Below are 20,990 nucleotides of genomic sequence, written 5' to 3'. Positions count from 1 at the left end.
CTCTTTGCTTTGAAGGAAGAGCCAACCTACCAACCACAGCAGTTACCAGAGGGCTTCATAAACAGGACCCTTCCCCTACCTTGGGCTGCATTCACTAAGGCCTGGGAGCTTGCTCTGTCCCACAGCGTTTTCCAGGAGAGCTTGGGTAGCTGCATTCCACAGCCTCCAAAAGTCCCTGTAGAGCTGTGGTGTGACTTCCCCACCTCAGCTGAGTCAGTAACCTGATGGAAAAGGTGCTAAATCTTTCCCATCAGTGGGAAAGCTGCACTCTCTCCTGGTGGCTCTGTGCTGATAAAAGCCTGTGAAGGCCTAGAGCAGAAGCATCAGCTGTTGATTGCCACATAATTCAACAGCACGTAGTCTGTCAGAAGGGTAAGTGGGCCTTCCCTAAAGGATTTCAGCAATTCATTTGGAGGCAAAGGGTTCCTCTCCATTGCACCACAGTATTTTTCCCCTGGGAGAAACTTAGGGCTCAAAAAAAGGTGGTGTGTTCCCTGTCCACACCCTCTTAACAAGGGAGCCATGGCAAGTCCCAGACCAGAAGTTTCCATACACATCAGGCGTCTCCAGGACAGCCAGGCTCATTACAGCCACCAGTTCAGCACATGATGGGCAGAGTGTTGGCATATGCACGTGCTTTTGAAAGCACAGGGGATATCCTGGGTGAATAAGTATGTTCTATCTGGTAAATCTTCTTCTATACCACGTCTCAAGACTATACCTTTTTAAATTAAAAAAAAGTGTACACCCCAAATATTTTGCCTACCGCTACAGACTGAATAATGTCTGTTGGTTCCTCTGCTTAAAAACCCCTGTGTGATAGCGGCTGGTTCTGTGATAGATCCCTATGATGACATTTCTCATACCAAACAGCATTTCTAGCAAAAAAAAGGTTATTTCTTTCAGAGAAGGACAAATCATACACCTGAAGGAGGGAAAATTCTTCTGAAGTTCTCTGTGAGCTTTGAACATTCACAATAGCGTGTCTAAGCTACACAATATGCGGTATTGTGCCATGTACATTACATTTCAGATTTTTAACGTTCACAGATAAAAATGAAATTATTCTCATCCTGTGTAGAATAAGATAGGATAATTTTCTTCGGTGAAAATATAGTTCAGGGCCTACAAAGAGGAGATCTCCGTCCATCTCCAAACCCTTTTAGGAACATTCTTGGTTTCCAGAGATTTTAGAGTTACAGTTTTAATAAACTTCATCATTTACACTCTAAAATATGCAGCTTTTCTTTCTATAACAAATATTGAATTAGGTTTAGGTAGTAGAATATCCTGAGGGAAAAAAAGTAACATAATGAGCTTTAGAACACAATCAATATAGATGTACAGAGTATGTAGCAGCTTTTCTTTCATGATTTCTATCTGAATACCTTAATGCACATCTAAACCTTCATAAAACCAACAGAATATCCTCCCAATGTCAAAGTTTAGGGAGAACAAAACATTGTGAGGATTCTGGGGTTTTTTACTTCTTTTTTTTTTAAATCTTCATAATCTTACCATTATATTTCCTAAGAGGACAACTGACCTGCTTAGAAGCTAACACCTTACAACCTAAGGAGGTTCTCTACAGCCCCTTTAATATGATTCATCTGAAAGTGACGGTAGCATCCGCTGACAGAGGTGGTATTTTGAAGGTCTGCTTGAGAGACTGAGCAGTGGGATCTTCGGATTAAGAGCTCTTTAACACACAACAGCTAAAAGATAAATGTTATTAAAAAAGAGTTAATAGCTGTATGGATCTGTTCTCATGCATCAGCATTCTTCTGCCAATATAAAATTTTCATGCATGAATAAATTTGCTCTTAATTAATCTTAAGGATTAATCCTAAAGATCTGTTTTTTTCTGTATCAGAACATTGGGATTGTCATTGTGTTTCACATCTGCTTTGACTGAATTCTTAAAATGAGCTGGACTGAGAAAGTCACTGCTCTCAACAGAGCAGTCCTTATTGCGCTCCTGTTCAGATGGAAAATCTGTGTTGCCCATCTTTTTTTCAGTTACCACTGAGGAAAAAATTGAGGTGGAAGAGCACATTGTTCTTTCTGTGGTGTATGTTTTTCTAGACTGTCTTCCTGAACCCAAAATTTCCAAATCATGAACTCTAAGTAAACGCAGAAAGATCTTCAGAAGATTTTTAGCCAACCAAATGTCAGATATTTCTGATGGATAATTGTTTAATCTTTTCTGTAAAATGTCCAGTGATGTAGACTCTGTCACCTTCTCAGGCAATGAATTCAGTTTATCCTCACCCTTATAGTCAGCACATTTTTTCTCTACCATCTAATTTATCTCTTTGCTGAAAATTAAGTTTGTTACTTCCTGTTTTATCCTTTGGAAAAAGTCTATTGACTTTTAAGTTGTAGCAAACACGTTTTGATATAATTAAAGACTGCTACTACAACTTTTCTTTGTGCATTGTCCTCTAAATTAAACAAATCCAGGTCGTCCTATCTTTCTTCATACTCTTTTTTTTCTAGACCTCTGATCCACTCTTGTTGTCTGCTCAGGATTGTTTAAAAGGTCACAAGAAACCCAAACACAATAATGCAGCTGCAGCCTTATTAAAATTGAAATACTTTGAGCTTTACATACTCTTTAGACAGCCTAAGATTTGGTTTTCTGGAAGCAACATGACACTGTTGATTACTACTCAGTCTGTGATCCACCTTATTCATTCTAACTCTTCGTTTTATTTAGACAACTTGCACTTTTTACATGTTCTTAATTAATTGCGTTTTATTGTTTTCAGACAGTTTACCCTGTTCATAAATGGACATCAAGTATGGGAAAATTGCCTGAAAACTGAATATGTAAGCTGAACATCATGTGGCTGAGGAGAGGAGTGCTTGCAAAGTGACCTGTTAGAGACCAGTTAAGCTGCCCAGAATAGAATATTTAATTAAATAGACTATTTATTTAAATAGAATATTGTCATCTCTTGCTGACTTCTACATACAGTCAAGTTTGAAAAACAGAAGGTAACATTGGTGCTGCAAAGGAGCAGCCATCAAATTTTGTATAGTATTCTGTTCAGCCAAGGGCAGAATGCTGTAACCATTAACACTGTCAACATATGAGTTTTCGTATCCAAAATATTCAACTGGCCTCCCATATATCAAGAAAAAATAAGGAATTTATCCCAATACCATGATAAAGCTGTCAGGAAAGACTGCCGATTCAGATGCTATTGCAGTGAGGGACGAGAAGGATACAGGAAAGCTACCTTCCGCAGAGAGAGGTGTGGAAGGCGGTAAATATCTCAGTGCCACAAGCTACATATTTTTGTTCACTGAAGTACTTAAAAAGGTTTCTTTCTTAACCTGAAGCCTTTAGATCTCATCTGATCTTAAAAGTGTCCCTAACAGAGCCATGCAACAATCTTTGCACAACAGCTCTCTGTCATAATCCAACTCTCCTCAGCATTTGTACTTATTTTTGGGAGAGAAGGAGCAGAGACCAACTTCTAGCACACTGCAACCCTAGCCACTACCATTTTAGTCACTGTTGTTTCCTAAAGGGAGGTTGGGATGCACTCTTTTCTCCTAGCACCCTGACAGCGCGAATTTCTTCACCGAGAGGGTGGTCAAGCATTGGAACAGGCTGCCCAGGGAGGTGGTGGAGTCACCATCTCTGGAAGCGTTCAAAAAAGGTGTGGATGTGACGCTTCGGGACATGGTTTAGGGGGCATGGTGGTGTTGGGTTAACAGTTGGACTTGATGATCTTGAAGGTCCTTTCCAACCTTAGTGATTCTGTGATTCTGTGAATGGCTTCCTGCCCTCCTTTTGCAGGACAGACGCTGGCAGCGCGACGATGTGGTCAGACAGCTAGCAGTGGCTTCTTGTGCCCGGGGCACAGCTGCCTCCTGCCTTACCCCCATATGTTGCTGCTTTCTCATTGAAATGTGCCCTGGAGTTTATTCCCTGGGTTCAGTGATGCTGTATGGAAGCTCCTGTATATGTGAATGACCCCTGAGAGAATAAACAGAGCGAGTGCACCGTAATAATTTCTGGATTTACACGATCAAAGAATAAGCCCTTTCATGTTTACATCACTGAATGATTGATGCTCCCAAAATCTGTATTAATATCCTCCTGGAAACATCTTTGCCTTATTTAATTCTTTGGTTTATTTTATTTCAGCAGCTAGGTGCATATAATCTGCTGCCTTACACTGGTATTTGGTAAAATAAATGGAGTTCTATTAAAATACAGTTCATTTAAAATAAATTGCACCCTTCCAAAAAGAATGCTTTGGCACTATGCTTTTACATAAAATGAGATGAGGTGACTAAAAGCCAGTACCACAGTCAGAAGCAAGCAGCATTCAGCCTATGATATGTTCAATAAGAATATTCTAATAGCTATGTCTTCTGACTGAGGCATACCGAGTTCCTGCAGATGAAGCCTCATGCTACAGTGAAGCACTGAAAATTTGCAAAATGGTGTTGGGATTGAAACACATTTGAAAGCAAAGGGCATAGTCAATGTTAGAGAGCTTGCACAGTAAGGACAGTCTGTATACTCTAGACTTGAGCCTCTGGGGTTTTGGCAGGTGCTATGATGAATTGAGTACTTTCAGTGAACATTTCTATCGGTAGGAACTGAGGATGCAAAATATCCAACAGAATTAGAATCACGCCATCACAATGCTAATTGTCCTAGAGCTGAGAAATTATTCTAGGAACATTTTTATTGAAGCTGGTATAATTTCTCAAAAAAAAAATTAAATTAAGCAAAGTTTTTTATTTTAAATTGTTTTCTCAAAGAAACTTCAGTCAATGACTTAAACATTTTACTATTTTTTATTCTAGGAAAAAAAGTGAAGTCCTGCACTAAAACAGTTTCTGACAGTTTAGCAAAAGCTGCTGATTTAACTAAAAACTAGATAGGAAAGCTTTGTATAAATTAACTAATGGGGAGTCAATTCATATAGCCTATGACACTATGCACATTATTAATGAGTCTTTGCTAGTGACTCATTTTTCATGTTAGAAGTCATCATTTAGCAACGCTACCACTGTGTAAGCCATAATGAAAACGTTAATAATCTTCCTACCTAAACACTAAACACCACACTCCATTAATACATTATAAGGAAAGAAAAGACTACAAAACATCTTGGGAGATATCTCTTAAATAGCCAATAAGTCCATTGGGTATCAAAGTGACCTCCAAAATCTGGAAAGACCTTTTTTGTAAGACAACAAGGAGTAAGTGATTATAGATGGATTTTGTCAATTGGAAGGACTGTAATAAACTTTTAGAGTGAAAATAGGCCATTTTGTTGGTTTTGTTTGAACTGATTTAGGAGGAAGCAGGAGAATCCCTGAGACAGAAAATAATTAATGTAAATAATGCATGGGAAGCTTTTACACTGATGCTTTCCATTGAAGAAATGTGATTAGCATTTCACTTCTCAATTGGCAGTTTTAGGTCACTGGCCTAGTCTAGCATGAATAAAATCAGCGAATGAAAAATGGCAATCATGAAGCAAAAATTAAAGAAAGGCGATTTGGAAAGGGAACTTTTGCTACATCAAGTAAAGAAGATTAAATTTAATACCTCATTTAATGTCACCATTAATCTGTCATTGCACTGGATCAATATGTGCAGAGGCAAATGGAGACAAAGGGGAGACTAAGGGTAATGGGGCTTATGTGCATTTCCTTCACTTTGAAAGTTTGACTCAGTAAAGATTAAACAGAAAGAAAATTATTACTCCTGGCCTTTGCACTGCCCTTGAGCTCTGGGGTCCTCCCTAAATAACTGAGTAGTCACAGATTATGACATTAGGCTTAGAAGCGCAACCCTTGGAAAAGCAATGCCCTAGTACAGGCAAACCCTCTTGCCAGTGTTTTTCAGGTTCTGGTAGAGCTGAGGAAGTAAAACTATTCTCCAGGTGATATATTAAGCCCTACCAAGAAATTGAAGCAGTTTTTCAATATCAACAACATGATGTGCTCTCAGTTCCTCCTCTGACTTACCTCCATGAAAGTCCATGTTTTTCATCTATAGATAGATACAGATGTGCACATACACATGCATGTGTGCATATATGTGTGTATATGCATACACACAAACATCCCCGTTTATAAATAAATAAATTAAACAAAACACGTCTACACACTCAGCTTTGAGCATATGTTTAGATCACAGTGACTTAAGTGTGTGTATAGAAACAGTTTCTAGAACTGGGTCATGCTACCTCAGGCTGTAGGTGTTGCTGAGTTATTTACAGTATTTATAAAACACTGTAAAATTATATATGAAGTTATATGTTTTTCTGTGTTATTTATAGCATTTATAGTAATTATTTATTTTAAAATTAGTCTGTTCCTACATCTTTAAAAGAGTATATTCTAAGATGATTGGTTCCTGAAAATGCAAGCAAGTATGGATCTTATTTTCCATTAGTTTTAACACGGGATAGCTATTTAAAGTTTTCAGTTGATGTTTGATCACAGGTATAAATGACTATCTTAAGAACACAAGAAATTCAGCCTATATATGCATTCAAATGGCTTGTTTTTAACATATAATGGTAATAATCAGAATTCCCCTTTTACATGTAACTACATATACAGAAAGAAAAAGATTTTCTGTAAGTTGCTGCAAGTAAATGGGAGTTATTATGGGAAAATAATCACAGAATCACAGAATCATTAAGGTTGGAAAAGACCTTTAAGATCATCAAGTCCAACCACCAACTCAACACCACCATGCCCCCTAAACCATGTCCTGAAGTGCCACCTCTACACATTTTTTGAACACTTTCAGTAATGGTGACTCCACCACCTCCCTGGGCAGCCTGTTCCAATGCTTGACCACCCTCTCAGTAAAGACATTGTTCCTAATATCTAGTCTAAACCTCCCCTGGCACAAAGTGAGGCCATTTCCTCTCATCCTATCTAGAGTTACTTGGGAGAAGAGACCAACACCCACGTCGCCACAACCCCCTTTCAGGTAGTTGTAGAGAGCGATAAGGTCTCCCCTCAGCCTCCTCTTCTCCAGACTAAACAACCCCAGTTCCATCAGCCGCTCCTCAGAAGACTTGTGCTCCAGACCCCTCACCAGCTTCGTTGCCCTTCTCTGGACACGCTCCAGCACCTCAGCATCCTTCTTGAAGTGAGGGGCCCAAAACTGAACACAATATTCAAGGTGCGGCCTCACCAGTGCCGAGTACAGGGGCACCATCACTTCCCCACTCCTGCTGGCCACACTAGTTCTGGTACAGGCCGGGACGCTGTTGGCTTTCTCGGCCACCTGGGCACACTGCTGGCTCATGTAATGGTAGTAAGCAGTTTGTTAGAGGGAAACACCTTTGATTTTTAATGGCTTATCACTTGAATTTTTGAGCATTTGCAAATGTTGTTGATGTGAATGTGGCCTTGGAGATCCTGAACAACTCTTGGATTTTGTAAAGTCAGGACCAAATTCTCCAATGAAACAAAAGTTGCTATTTCTAAAAGAAGACTACATATATTGTTCTCACCAGAAAGAGACATTTCAATTTACCAGTAAGGGTCATTAGACTATTCTTCTAGTATTGAAAAGGATTAGATTAATAATATGACCCGCAGTCTACAGATAAAAAATTTGAATACAAGGGGAAGCTCCTTTTTTTCATACATTAGAGAGAGAGCAGTGACACAGAAACACACACACCCAACACAGGAATCTAAAGGAGTTTGCTTAGACCGCAAAAAGAAATTTAAAAAAGCATCCTTTTGACAAAAACTAGGCCTTGATGATTTTGGCACAACAGATGAAAGTTTCATGAGTGTAAACCCCTGGAAGTACAAGCCTTTCTTAAGAATAGGAAAATGTTTCAGCTATTATATTAAGAAATTATTTTCTGTTGTTGTTGCTTTGTTTTGGTTTTAATGCTACCTATTTTATCGCAGCAGTGCCAAATGAGGTAAGAGATGAGGTGAAAATTTAGGGCCTGACTGGACTGTGCTGGTGCAGCAACAAGAGAGAGCAGCATTTTGCTCAGCCCCAGAAAGGGAGGATACTTAGTGACCATCAGGGAAAAAGGGCTGCCTCTGATACTGGCGGTGCTGGGACTTCAACTAGTCAGCTGCGTCAGCGTGCCGGAGAGCATCAGGTTCACTGGCAGCAGGGTTGGGACAGTCTACTCCTTTTCAATACTCCTAAGCCAATTTCAGATGAGAATAACAACATATTGTTCTTTTGGGGTAGAAAAAGTTACTTTCTCAGGGAAATACTATTGGGATTGGATCTTTGTTATTTCTGAAAATTTGAGTGGTTAGAGGATCAGATAGAGTCTGGAATACTAAAAGGAATCTTTAAAAAGTGAGAAGTCTAACAAAAACTATATTAAAAAGAACCTTGTGATTGTACAGTTAAAATAAGTAGGAAATGCTAACATCCATATCTTCTTAATTTAACTTTTTTTGTGCAAATGCATACCATTTACCAGATCCTATTTTATTGTGCGGTACTGAAGCCACGAGGTATGAAGAACTGACATGTCGCAATGGTTTTACCAATGCGCTCAGGGATCAGGTCTCCACAAGCCACAGTGTCTGCAATCCATCAGGCCCCCCTAAGCTACATCTGTAATAAAATTTTGGGACCCTGCTGAAATACATACCTTGGCTCAACTAATTCCTCTTGTGCTTAGCTGCACCATGGTGACTGGCTTCAAGCTCCCAGAAGGAGCTGTGCCATCCTCCTCATAGGTGTTGCATCGCTTTGGCCCCCAGTAGCTGAAGTTAATAATACAAGTACTGAGGGTTTCTGAAGCCAAGTTCTTTAACTGAAGACTCGAACAAATGCCTGTTAGCTGTCCGCGTCCAGCGGGGACTGAAGACTATAATCTAGTGTTATCCAAACATCTGAGATACAGTCCTAGGGACTGCAGGCATGACCACAAATAGCACAGAGAATATATCCAGATTTGTTTCTGAATCCGACAATGAGAAAACAATACAAGAAGCTACCTGAGGATTTAACAGTATCTTAGTTCAAAGCTAATATCTTTTCTGAAACTGAAACAAAGGTGAAATAAATTAAAGACAGAATAATTTGCAGGATAATCAGCTAAATGTCTGTAGGCAACAGGTGTTTAACAAGCACTATGTGACTCTCAGATAGCTGATTCTTTGTTCTGAAAATGAGCAGAAGAGGATGAATAATCCCAGATAAATCTGTTAAGAAGCCCTGAGAAACCTCTGGGGAAAAAAAAAGAAATGTAGCAATGAATTAGAAACAAAGATCAAAGAAGGGAACAGAGATGCTCAGCTGCCTTGAGCTGGAGTTCTCATCCATCTCCTGTGGGTCATAAAATATGGGGAATTCTTGATACAGGTGATGAAAACTGTCAAACTCAATTATTGGAAGTTAAGGTCCTAAGTGTACTGAAGTTGCTGGTACAATATGTGAGACTAACAAAGGTTGTAAAGTCTTCATTTTATACCTGTTTAAACCATGTAAATCTCCAACTTGCTTTTTAATGCTTTACTATTATTGTCAAAAAAGTATATGTATTTCCAATTAAATTGCATCTATTGCAAGCACTCACTTCTATAATTCAAAGATTAAAAGTGGAAAAAACTTAAACATAGCAAATGTATTACATTAGATATGGTGTAGGACTGAGATTCAAAAAGGCTTTTAGGAGCTTAAGTCTCACTGAATCCCTTGAGATCTGGACTCCAAAATGTCTTGTGACTTGTGGTGGGTTGAAGTTGGGTGGACACCAAGTGCCACCAAGCTGCTCTATAGCTCTCCTCCTCAGTAAAACAGGGAAGGGAGAATGTAACACGGAAAAATCTTGTTGGTCCAGATAAAGGCAGTTTAACAATGCACAGTTAAAGGTCATGTGCAGAAGCAAAGGAAAACAAAAGATTTATTCTCTACTTCCCATCAGCAAGCAACATTCAGCCCCTTCCCGGGAAGCAGGGTTTCAGTACACGTAGTTGTTGCTCTGGAAGACAAATGTCATAAAAAATGAATGCCCCCATTCTCCTCCTCCTTTCTCTTAGCTTTGGTTTCTGAGCTGGCATCATATGGCATGGCATATCCCTTTGGTCACTTTGGATCAGCCATTCTGGCTATGTCCCCTCCCAAGGTCTTACCCACCTCCAGCCTATTGGTGAGGGGGAATATTGGAGACACAGCCTTGATGCTGTGTGAGCACAAGTCAGCAGTAACGAAAACACGGGTGTGTTATCAACACCTTTCTAGCTACCGATACGAAGCACAGCACTAAGAAGGCTGCTATGGGGAAAATTATCTCCAATCCAGCCAGACCCAATACAGACTTTGTCTGTTAGCATATTCAGTCTTCTACAAAACCTGCTGCCAAAATATGTAAGAAACACAAGGTCTTTTTAATAGTTCAGGTAAAAAAATCCTTTACTTCCAGCCCCTTAATTCTCCTGGATATAAACTTTAAAATGAGATTTGCTGTTGGAAATAGTAATATATTTCAATGTTCCTCAGGAAACAGTCCACCTTTCCCCAAATTAAGGACCAGGCTGTATAAGAAAAGTTCTGCCTGTTTTTTTCCATTTTAAGGACTTGAGCAGAGTAAGAAGTTATGAAGGAATTTTCATTTGGTCTTGTCTATGCTTTACAAAGTCCTCTTCGGCCCATGTTGCTTTCTCTGTACTGTAAATTATGAGTATTTTTAAACTACTGTCTCATTGAAGAGGAGAGGAGAGGAGAGGAAGAGAGAAGGCAAGGCTCCGGGGAGACCTTGTTGCAGCCTTCCAGTACTTAAAGGGGGCTTATAAGAAAGATGGGGACAGAATTTGTAGCAGGGCCTGTTGCAATAGGACAAGGGGAAATGGTTTTAAAATAAAAGAGGGCAGATTTCGACTAGATGTAAGGAAAAAATTTTTCTTAATGAGGGTGGTAAAACACTGGCACAGGTTGCCCAGAGAGGTGGTAGATGCCCCATCCCTGGCAACTTTCAAGGTCAGGTTGGACGGGGCTCTGAGCAACCTGCTCTAGTTGAAGATGTCCCTGCTCACTGCAGGGAGGTTGGACTAGATGACCTTTAAAGGTCCCTTCCAAGCCAAACTCTTCTATGGTTCTACGAGTCTATGAATATTAAAGCATCTCTGTGAATGTCATATTTGGATTTACACATTTATTATAAAAGGCTCTGGGTCTGTCTGCACAGGCTTTTGCAGACCCCCTTGCATTTGCTTTACTCCCAGCTGTGCAGAGGGAAGCCAGCTTGAACCCAAGAGCATTGTGCGTGGCCCAGTGCAGTAAATCCTGTGAGAGCATGGCGCACGCATACTATACTGCGTGGGGAGGAACTCTGCTATACACATGAGAAATGGTTGCAGTCTTGTCTCAGAGAACAGATTTAAGGAAAGCTCAAGTAAATACAATAAGGTATTTCTTTTAATAATGTTGTTCATTGCCTTGCAAAGTTTTGGAGCATTACAATTAGAATATGCCCTTGTTGTTAAGACCCCAAACAAGTACATTCTTCAAAAATTTACATTTTCAGGTATCAAGGGTCTCATGTTTGGCAAGATGCTCTCAAACTTATATCTCTTTATAGTTGTGAGAAAAAGAATTTTTTCTGGGTTTGTACCTGGTTCAAAAGGAAAGCTAATATAAGATCTACAATGAAATTCTATTTATCTCAGATGTGGCTGTATTGAATGGCACTGAGAAGGGACTTGAATGAGAGGATGAAAGCATTAGTTCACATATATGACCTTCTGTCTCCCACCTGTATCTTGTCTGCATGACTGCAAAAACTAGCAATGCTTTATCCTTTTAAACCAATAAAGGAATTCCAGAATTAAAAACCTTGCTATCAAGTTTTCAATTATTTTTTTCCTTGATATTTTCCTTTTGCTTCTCCATAGAAGTTCCCTCTGCTTCAAATTTAGTCCGAGTCATTTGTCCATTCATTAATATCTGCGTTCATGTTTTATTAACCAGCACAATAACACAGTAACTTAGCTAAACTTCTTTGGTGATTTCCATGGGGCTACCATGGTGTAAAAATGCCAGTAAATCACCATTCATGTGTCTTTTGCCTTTTACACATCAGAATTACACAGCTGATCAAATAAAATAGTCTATTCAGCAAAATTAATATCAAAAAAGACAGAAGCAACTTCACCTGTTCTGTTGGCCAGATAAAGCAGATACATTTCAGTGTCAGTTTTAAAATGTCTTGTGAATGCCTGCCTGTCAGCTTGTCTCCAACATCATATGCAGAAAACCTCTGATTTGTTCTAAATCATACTCAGTAAACATCAAAGTTACTGAGATACACCGCCTAAACGCATGAAGTTCCTCAGCATCACTCAATGAGCTTCTGCTCTGGCTATGGTCTCTCCATGGACAAAATAAGCCATGGTTCAGGCACTACAAGAGTTATGGCAGCCCATTTTTACGGTAGGGACCAATATGGCCCGTTTATCCATATTTTTTTCAGAACAAGAGTTATCTCCTCTTTTAGAGTCTTAAGGCACTGTTATAAAGCCATCTGGCCTTGAACCAGCTCTTGAGCTCTGAACAGCCTTTTGTATTTCGGTGCATATGAGCAATTCCTCTAGGGTCTTAGCCTCACTCATGACATGTTTTGGGAATGTTAACTCTGTCAAGTAATTTTGTAGCAAAGTTTTTCAATCACTTTATTGAGATAAATACAAGTTAGAACAGACTTCTTGGGGCGGGGGGAGGTTTAATACCTCTTGGGTCCCTATCTGCTGTTCTTACTGATCTTCATGTTGGCAGATGTTCCAACTTCTCAGTTCCTTTTCAAAGCTGGTATATCAATATTACAGTAGCTTTATACCCTGTCTTCTCCCTCCTCACCAAAATTCCTTTTCAGGAGCATGATCTATAACCTGTTTTCCTCTGTGAAGCCAAAATAAATTTAATTTCTGCATCAGTTAATCTTTATACATATGTAATATACCCTGTGTATTCAGGAATACTGTTTATACTAATGATTTTTGACTGTAAATATGTCTGAACAGATGCATTAATCAGCCTCACCCACAAATACCGTCCACATTACATAGCCCATGGAGTTTGCTTTTACTAATAAAGAAAAGAACATCAAAATCAGTTGATAGTCTCTCTTCAGTTTGGCCTGGTTCTGGCATTCCTTCTTTGTTCTTCAGACCATCCTCCAGGTTCTTCATAACATGTTTTCAACTTCCTTTTGCCTGGAAGAATCAGCAAAACCCACATAGATTTTTTAACCTTCTGCCTTATCAAGGAAATGGGAATTTAATCCATTCATGCCACAGGTCCTTTGAACCCGATCCTTCTTTCTTCAGTCAAAGGCAGCACTCCCCACTTCTTCTGGAATCCTTGTTGTATTCAGATTGCAAGAACTTACCACTTATGCAAAACTTACTGACATAGCAATAGTTTCAATTATTTTCTTCATCTCACACTTGCCTTTTTTAATGTACTTGTGCACTGCATTTGCAATGCATTTGCAAAATACACTTGCATTTTCTATGAAAATGGTAATAGACTGTAGTGTAAAAGCCCATATTTTAAATCCCTTTTTAATGTGATTCCTGGTAATATTTTTATTTCAAGAGACGTATTTGAAAGCTTTGAGTCATGGTTCTCTGATCTCTCCCTGTGTCAGTAAGTAGATAAACAGTAGATAAACTGAAAACAACAGAATGACCCTGTTACAAAATAAATTCAGGAGAAGTACTAATTACTCTGACTAACGGTGAGAAATAAATAGATACCATTCAAGTGTTTTCATTCTATATTCATGAAACAACAAACAATATTAAGATTATTAGGCACAAGGCACAAAAACTAGCACTGTATCTTGCAAACACATTTTACCCTGCTCTGTGCTACCTTCCATCTCTCTGTCCACCCCTGCTCTGTGTTGTCTGGTCCAGCAATACCTCTGCATCTGCACCTTTCCCCGCTCCGAACTCCACTTCCACGGAGATGTTGAGGAGGGTGTATCTATTCTGTGCTTTAAAGCCCACACGAGATCAGACTGGCTGAATCATGGAGGAAGAAAGCCACATGCTGAAATGCTTAGGAAAACAAACATCATATATCAATTTTAAAACCAGACATATTTGATAAACTGGGAATGTGGGATACATTTACCCTTTATTTTTAGAGCACTGGCTCCATTAACATAGATTTTAAGCATAAAAAATTGATTCTGAAAACCGTCTGCAGCAATACTACCACAAAATCAGGTAGTGTAGTTACATGTGTACACAGACATAACAACTAAAAAAAGCAAAACCTTAATAATTTGTCCTGAAGGAAGAGGTTGTCATTGTTTATTTTTTTCAAAATTGACTCCTACATGAGTGGCATATTTTAAAATGCTTTTATTAGGCCTTCTGAATTAATAGAATTGTGTACTACTTAATTAGTACTTTTTCACTTTTTTGCCTTGCTAGTTATTCTTCATTATGGTGGCAACCTAAGGATTTTACTGATTGCACTGAAATTTTAGAGCATCATTAAATCATAATATATGTCACACAAGTTGTTTGCAGCATCCAGTACAAAAAAAAAAAAGAAATTTTCAAGACTCAGATTTCCTGAGTCTTGGAAAAGATGGCTGTGGCATGTAAATTAGAGTTTTGCTTCCTTTGAAGGAATCTGGTAAATATTCCTACAAGCATATAATTAAAATGCTAGAACTAAGTAGTAGCATGTGTCAAAGAACTGTACACTACACACTTCTTACTTTTCCTCCTCATCCTGTCCAAGTGCTTCTTTTCCTCCCTGATGTGTTTCGTTATGATTTTCTCAACTCCAAGGTTAATTTTCAAACTAACAAAAAGACACAGTTACAGTAAAATTGTTTTCCTATGGAAGCAAACTCCAAATCAATACCTTCTTTTTCAGTCCATAGGTTTAATTAGCTAGAAGCACCTTATGTCAGCAAGAGCACTTTTGACACTCTCCTCCATTAATTTCCTATCATCTCCCTGATGTAGTTCAATTGTATCGTTACTGCACTTTAGCCCACATTAGCAGAAAACAGTCCTTACTCATGTTTCACATTTGCTGGTTTGCTTTTTGCTAATAATAGCCTTTCCCTCAGGTGGGCAAAGCCCTATTCAGTCTATCTTTGTATAGGTTTTCAGTTAAGGGCTATGTAAGAAAGGGATAGAGCATAAGTTCTGAACATGGCATTGGTTCAGGATTTAAGGAGCCCGAGTGAAATGGAGAAAGCTTATTGAGGCTGGACAAAAAATGTAATACAAAGCACAAATTTTGCAGTAGGCTATTATTATTATTGATGATCTTAAGCTCCTCTTAGGGAAAAAAAGTGTTCACTGTCATGCAATGTCTCTGCAACAATCTGTTTAAGCCAACAGAAATGAAATGCTGCTGGACTTTTGTTGAAGGAAGAAGGGCATAATCCATATTTTCAGAAGATATATAATTTTCATTGAGTTATAGGGAATGAAGCTTATGTTCCAGAATGTGTTGTAGGAAAACAAAATATAGGAAACCCCATACAATTAGTTTGTATACTGATGATAGACATATCAACATGTTGATATTAATGACGGAAAAAAGCAACAGAAGTCCAAAAAATAGCCAGTAATTTCTATAGGGATAATAAAAAGCTAAGGAACTCACAAAAAGTAATAGGTGTGATCTATGAAAAAAAGTGTGGTTTATTTATGTAAATTCAGGAAAAAATTACGAATTGCCAAAACTTACAGCATGGAGTCTTCATCCTAAAATTGTACTAAAGGAAAATTGGAAGAGGAATTTCCCCTGAACTCTTAAAAAGGGATGGGCCAGGGCAGGGGAAGAGAGACAGAAAAAGACAGAGGGAGAGTGAGTGTGAAAGAGGGAGGAAAGATATACAAAGATGTTTATGAAATATAAAATGAAAAAAAAAATTGGCTTTAACTGTTCTGGACACTTTAGAAAGGGTGAGAGTGCATAGCTTTTGAGAGTGAAAGTCTAATTCATTTTGTAGTTCTCCAAGGAAACTCTGTTCTGAGACTGTGATCTTCCTTCATCCAAAGGACAACTATTATTGCCAAGAGAAGCGCTCTACATTTAGTATGAGCAGACATGTATTGTGTAGATATGAGAAGGTAATTTTGTACAAACACAGGACCTGATTGTACTGCAGAAGCAATAGGGCTTTCTATGGAATTGAACTATTACAAAATAACCCTTTTCCTATTAGAGAAGTGCCCATTTTCTTTTGTCTTCTATCTAGACAACAAACTTTCTCAGCTTTCTAATCATCCATTTTGAGTCCCATAGATTCCCTATAGGTAGTGACTAAGGTCCCACCATTGTCAATTTATCTCTTTTTCATTGCTTAGTAGATCCATTTTCCTCCCAGGTGTTTGAATTGTCTCAATTACTGGTGGTCTGGTTGGGAGCTGTATCGCACTTTTCTCAAGAGCTGCTGCAGTAACTCAGGAGTGACTTTATGCTCATTTTCGTAATATTGTTTCTATTTTACTTTTCAGCTTAATAAACATCCCTATTCAACCAAAGACTGTAATACCTGGCCTTAGGACTTATTATATAGACAGGTACAGGCTAGACAGAGAACGTGTTACAGAGCAGTGAGCGGTTGTGCTGAGATGCTGAGCCCTCAGCCCAGCCAGCTGCACAACTCCAGGCACTTGGCTCCAAGGAACTGAACTGGCTACTTGGAAGCAGTGCCTCCCTGACACTCTTTATGCTGTTGAACTAGGAAAGGGTGAGTAAAAGTACTGGATGATCAAAAGTTGTGAAAGTGAAATAAGAACGGCCTTTACAGTGATCACATTATTCCAAGTTGAGAAAGAAGGTTTTTATTGTAGCCCAGCAGTGCCATTGAGCCACCTGGAAATCAGTTATGTCCCCCACAGAATTCCTGCAGACTGAAATCGAGAAAAAGGGAAACCAAGAATTAGCAACACACATTTTGCAACTAACACTGTAAGGCGATGTAAGAGATGTTTCTATGGCTTATGCAATTAAGTGGTTGACCATAAATTGCTATTGTAGCCACTTATAAGCCAAGCCAAGACTTTTCTCAAATACACTCTTACTAGAAGTAAGAATGAAACAAAGGGTATCATAGTCCCTAAATATTTAAGATCTCTAGAACCCAAACTGACATTCTGATAGATATGCACATTTCTTTCCTTACATATACTTTCCAAATAGGACCAAGAATACTATGAAACAGTGTTCTCAAAAGCATTTTTACTAAGGCTGGAGCTAGTAGTGCTAGAAGTCTCATGTGAAAAATCTGTTTCTGAAAGCTTTCCAGCTCATTCCTCCAGATTCAGATGACTTGGATGGTCTTCACACAGTCATCTAAGCTTTCAGCTGTTTATCCAAAGCAAACAGAAATTATGAAAATTCTGAAGTTGCCCATTACTCGCATGATGCAACCACATGTGGTTAATCCTGGCCCCATTTCGCACCACTCTGGTCAATTCCCACAAGAAATTTTATTCTTGCCATGGTTTAGGAGCATTTAATCTGAGTTGACAATGTTCAGTGCGCTTCCCAAGTCTTTGAATGATTTATTCTGATTTGCTATAGTGTGTCCGCTGCCTTTTGATTAAGACCAGTATTATGTGTGACCTACATACTTCTTCCTTTTGCATTTCAAGATCCAGTTTTCCACTCTCAGTCTGAGAGTACTATCTATCTTAAGCAGATCAAATACTATAGTAGTTGTCCCCGGCTATTGCTGTTAGAAGAAACATTTGGATTTTAGTGCACTGTAATGGCTGTTTGTTTCAGATTACTCCAGTGATTTATATGCTGAAAGATTAGATGTAATTTAACATACTAATAATTTTCCAATAATACTTTCATTTGGATTTTAGCAGAGTAAAGAGTGTTAAGCAAAAATAGCTGTCGCATTCAAAATGCTAATTCTGATGGTCAAGATCTATGAACTAAGGATTGTTTTCATAATCAATTTTCTGCTTTGAAAACTTTAAAGCTCATCATGTCCAATTCATGGAAAGACTAAACCAGACACTTGGTTCCACCCAAGCTCAGCTAAATTAATGATCTCGCAATACAAGCATTTCTTTCTGATGCTAATCTCAGTAGACATAAACCCTTAATTCCAAAAGCCCAGCTGGTGTGATATGATGTATATCCTTTAACCTTTGCGATAAAGACATAACTGAAGCATTACAATCTGACAATATGTTTGCAATACAGCAGAGTTCATAATTTAATCTATTAGTGCATGACTACAGAATTCAATATTTTTTAAACAATGTAGCTATTTGAGAGCTCATGTTCTCACTGAGAGCTGCTGTACCATGCACAGGCAAACAACAGCATAGTACACCAGGAATAAACATGTCGTTGTCCAACTTAATTAGAACTAAAGCTGGTCAAGAGCTCTGCCAGCCCACAAAAAATAAAAATGACTATCATTGAACCTTCCAAGCCCTTTGTGGCCTTCTGTGCGCTCAGTATTTTAAACACGTACATGTGCACAATTTTTTTTGCCCTGTGGGTGTGGTGATGATTAAAAGAGGTAAATGCAAAAGCCAAATCCACTGAGCTTTGCTTTAATTTTCTAACATGCTGCAGAAGGCCATAGATCACTTCTGCAGAACAGGATTAAAGTGCCAGCAGTCAATGACAGGCTTGTTAGGAGAAAAATCCAATGATGCTAACTCTTCAAAAAGCTGGTTATTAGCTGCATTGATGACTGACTCCTCATTAAAGATTACTATTACTGTCTTCCATAGCGTTTCCCCTTTGACCTGAGTGGTTAGCGAGTTCTTAGAACTTCCACAGTTTTTGCTGTAAAGAGAATAAAGTGATGACAGATATTTCTTCCATTGAATACTATATATTTTCAAAGAATGCAAATAATCTCCTGCTTCCCTCACCACAAAAGGAATCAGAAAGTCAGGAGACAGTTCATTAGCTCACCATCTTTTTACAGAAGTCACTGCCTTTTAAGCTTGCTCTTTCTCCCACTACAATTCACTTCCAACCAACTGCATCAACATTTTTTTAAAGCACTCTCATGATAATACACCAGACTGGAAATCCTTGTATGGGTCCACACCTCAAATACTTAATTCTCCTTGAGAGTGCCTTAGTTTGATGCATGGGACACACACAGCTTTGACATTCATCCCACCAGTGGTCTTTGCCTGGGAAGGCTTCACAGGTACCCACTTCTGAGTCAAATACCCACTCTCCCACCAACTCATAGAGAAAGTGTTCCTCTTTCCCTTACTTAGCATCATTTTTAAGGATGATGGGTGGGAAGAAAAGAATATGGGCCAGAGTGGGGAAGTCTTCATTGGCAGGGAACAGTTTTCATCAGATTGTTTGCAGTGTTGGACTGCATTATAATATGTAAGCACCTGGCCCAGGAGGCAGGCATGCCACATGTCTGTGCAGAAGATGACATTCCTCACCATTTCTAGGACCTTGGTGTAAGGACACTGTCATCTCCCTGGGATGTGCCCTAGAGCCCAGACTCTGCAGAACTGACCAGCACTCAAGGATACAACCAGAAGCAGAGAGAGCAGAGCTTCAGATTTGTGTGTTCACAGGGAAAAAGAACTGAATTTGGGAGAAAAGCCATTCCCCAGGCACCAAGTCAGGCAACAGGACGTGTTAAAACTTCCATGTACTTCATGCCCATCGGATGTCAGCAACCTTTATTTTGGTCGAGTACTAAACATCTTTGCTTTCCTTTCTTAAAGAAAACCCGTTCCTTCCCCAGGGCCTCAGGGCTTTGCGCTGACACTTCTGCCACCCAAGCCACCCAAATGAGGCTCTGTCTCATTTTAAAGTCTTCTGAAACCAGTTCAGGAAGAAACAGGCCTCAGCTGGCCAGACCCTGAGCCAAAGGTTCCCTGAGAGGCAGGCAACATCTGAGATGTTTTGCAGCTGGAGACTTCTAGAGAAGTCCTCCAAATTAACAGCATCTTAAGAGTAATACACAGCTCTAAACAAATCAAAGTCCCACAAAATAGTTGTTTACGTGTTGGCGCTGATAACTCAAAAGAAAAAAACTGGTACCTAAAACAACCTTAACCAAACTACCCAGAAAGTGAATACTCCCACATCAGTTAGTTATGACCCCCTCTCTCTCTGCTGGCGTCTCTTTCGCACCGGCTGGATCTCTTAGGCCAGCTACTCTGCTGATGGCTGCACTGGAGGTGCGGCAAAGCCTCCTTCCTGCAGAAGTCTCTGCATGTACAGAGACACATCCCTGTAACCTTCTGTGGCTAATCTTACAACTCACACATTTTCCCAGTTTTCCTTCTCTAGAAGCATCAATTTCTGAGGCATGAATGGAGAAGAACTGAAGGAAACATGGGAATTTATGGCAGGGGAGATGAGATCAGAATAAATGATATTGTCTCTACAAGAGAAATTCAATACTTCTCTGAAACGATAGAAAGCGAGAACAACAGAATAGGAGAGAGCAATGGGTCCCTGCAGTGGTAAGGGCTGCTCAGGCTGTTCTGCTGCGTAAGTGCTTCACTGGCAGCTTAGCCCAGGAAGGATAGAGAAGTGGCAGTGGATGCCCTTATTTGACAGCACTTTTTGTCAGGACTATTTTCTGAAAGCAACTGAGAGCCGATCTAGCTGGAGCCTGATATGCAGTGGCATTAGTGGGTAGAAAGAAAAACATTCTCAAGTGAGACCAGAGCCAAATCTATCCTTTTTCCTCCACTGCTTTGAAAGACAGCTGCCAGCCCAAGTAATCCTTTTGGAAGAAGTGCTCATTCCCCTATGCCCAGCTCCACAGGAGAAGGGAACTCAGCACAACTGAAATATGCACCAGAAGCCAGGACAGGCCCATGCTGGAGGCCAGAGCAGCAGCAGAATGAGGAATTTGTGGGGTGCTGCATGGTGGATGATAGGTGCAGGCTTCCTGCCCTGCCTGTCCCGGAGGAGCAAATGTATTGAACCAGGATAAGACAGATTGCTTTCAGCTAGTGCTTTCCAAGAAGCATCCACAGATAAGGCT

Source organism: Phaethon aethereus (assembly GCF_964289735.1).
Source record: "Phaethon aethereus genome assembly, chromosome: 1".
Taxonomy (NCBI): domain Eukaryota; kingdom Metazoa; phylum Chordata; class Aves; order Phaethontiformes; family Phaethontidae; genus Phaethon; species Phaethon aethereus.
The sequence above is the reverse complement of the archived record's forward strand: the minus strand, read 5'-3'. Positions refer to the sequence as shown.